Source organism: Coenobita brevimanus, chromosome 62 (genome assembly GCF_032717465.1).
Source record: "Coenobita brevimanus isolate Jiangsu-jjx chromosome 62, ASM3271746v2, whole genome shotgun sequence".
In the NCBI taxonomy this organism is placed as follows: domain Eukaryota; kingdom Metazoa; phylum Arthropoda; class Malacostraca; order Decapoda; family Coenobitidae; genus Coenobita; species Coenobita brevimanus.
In genome coordinates, this window is record NC_137015.1 from 14753663 (window position 1) to 14756445 (window position 2783).

Genomic DNA, 2783 nt, shown 5'->3' on the forward strand with positions numbered 1-2783 from the left:
TCTCATTTCAGAAAATTTTCTTGAGATCTGCAATGTCCTCTCCTTCTCAGTTAAATATCTCTTAAGCATATTCACCGCCAGATGTATCCATTCGCAGAACGAGGTTAAGAAAATCGTCTGTTATAAGAAAACTGATATATGTAATTCGCCATCGCAGCGAAAAAACGTTATAATGGATGGAGACTTGACTGGCACAGAAGAAAGAAAGCCCGACCCACACCGCCAGGAGAAATTAATGTCCTGGCAAGTTGCCACCTTAAACACAATGACGTAGAAGTCGCAAAAATAAGTATCCGAACACTCAGCTCTCATCATAAAACAGCACATGAAACATGTCAAAAATGACCTTTGAACCTTTCAAAATAAAGAAAAATCGTGGTACTGTGAGCTATAATTGGAGTAGCATAGGGTAGGTGGTAGCTCAGTCGGTAGAGAGGTGGCCTGCAGTCCCACCGGACCCAGGTTCAAATCCCCGCTGGGACACGGAACAGTTTAAGGATTTCAATATTGTAAAAAGCAGACTTAACTATTCTACTAGAAGACCCGCCGACATGTCATAAAAATAAAAAACCTCTAATACCAATACACCAGTCCTGCATGAGACAGCCCTAGCATGTATTCAGTATGGATGGTGGGTGTTAGAGCTGAAGTGGTGACATGTGAGGTGAGGTGTATGGTATATAGGAGGACTACTGGGCCTTGGGAGCAGGCTGTGAAACCTTTGCCCAGAGTCACACACACACACACACACACAAACACACACACACATATATATATATATATATATATATATATATATATATATATATATGTATATATGTATATATATTTATATATATATATATATATATATTACTCGTCAAAAGTTTTAGCCTGGTACCCGAAAGTTTACTTACTGGAAGGAAAAAAATAAATTATATATACTTGCTCAGCTTTTAGCTTACCTCTGATAACTAACAGGGTTGCCTCTGTGCTTAATGACCTCCCTCAGACGGTTTGGTAGGGAAAGGGCAAGATTTTGTAGTGTGTCTGGGGTGATATTTGCCCAAGCCTCCCTAATGGCTACTTCCAGCTTGGGGAGGGAGCTCACGTCCTTGCCTTGTAAACTCTTCTTTACTACCTGCCACAGGTTTTCTATTGGGTTTAAGTCAGGTCTGTTGCCTGGCCAGTCCTTGATATACCGCACTTCACAGTCACTAAGCCACTTGGTCACTGATTTGGCAGTATGACAAGGTTGAAAAATTTGTGCACCTGTCGACTCAAATGACTCGGGGAGATGGTCATTAAGGAGTTCAAAATACACAGCCTGGTTCACTACTGTGTTTGGGGGCAAAACTACAAGCTTTCCTAAGCCACGTCCAGAAAAACAACCCCACACCATAAATGAACTTGGGTGTTTTATGGTGTGACAAACGTAGCGTGGGTCAAGGGGGTCACTTCCTGCACGTTGGTACACGTTGCCTTCACGTCCACAGGTCACATTGAAAGTCCAGCCAAGTGTTAGGGTCCCAGGTTAAATACTTCTTAGCAAAGGCAATTCTATGCTTCTTCTGAACTTTGGTGAGAAGTGGTTTCTTTGTAGCACGGTGGCACTCGTACCCAGGTTCGTTCACACATCTGCTCACGGTTCTAACTGAGACCTCCCCAAACAGCCTTGGGTTAAATTTCTTCAAAATACGGGCTGAAAGTCTAGGATTAGTTTCTAACTGTATTTTCAGGATAGTTTTACTACGTTCTGATGTCTTTCTAGGGTGACCAGACCTCTTCAAGTGAGTGGGTAACTCCACTCCACCACCCTCGCGAAATCGAGCAACAAACCTTCTTACTGAACGCTCACTAACACCAAGTTGCTCCACTATTTCGTAGTTTGCAGCCCTGATTCCTTCAAAGCAATTATCTGGGCAATAGTCTCTTGAGATAACTGCTTCACACTCCCCATACTAAGGCCACAGTAAGCAAACACACCAAATTACTGCAGGGGAAAAGAGGGGGCAGTGGTGGACACATGCGCAGCAATAACTCTCTCTGTGACAGTCAAGCAAGCACTGAGGCGTGAAAGGACTTGTCCATTATGATCATGTGTTGTCTGGCGCCGCCTGGCTGCCCGGCCAAAACATCTGACTAAATGAGAACAGACGAAAAATCATCTCTCTTTTTTGGTAGTAAGTTTGAGCCGGTCGCTCACACCCTGCTAAAACTTTTGACGAGTACTATATATATATATATATATATATATATATATATATATATATATATATATATATATATATATATATATATATATATATATATATATATATATATATATATATATATATATATATATATATATATATATATATATATATATATATATATATATATATATATGTATATATGTATATAATTTTACAAAATCGTTCAGAGATTAACCATGTAACCATAGACCAATCACATCAGAAGAGAAAAAATATATAGTTATGATCTTTTGTTTGTTTCAAGACTGCACATGCCTATCATTTTATTATTGTTACCATTGGATGATGATATTCAGGGTAGGGGAGACTTCTTGATTGTACAGTTAGCTATTCCTTTCACCATCCTTTATGGTGTAGGAGGTCTCACGCTAGAGTAGATTCATTTAACCCGCAATGTCCCGACCGATTTTCCACCACTGACCCCCCCCCCCCCAATCCCGACCAATTTTGATTTTTTTTTTTTTTTTGGCTCAAACCCCAGCTTTTTGTAAGAAACATCGAAAATTCATAGAGAAATCGCTCACCTGAGGTTTAAAATACTGGATA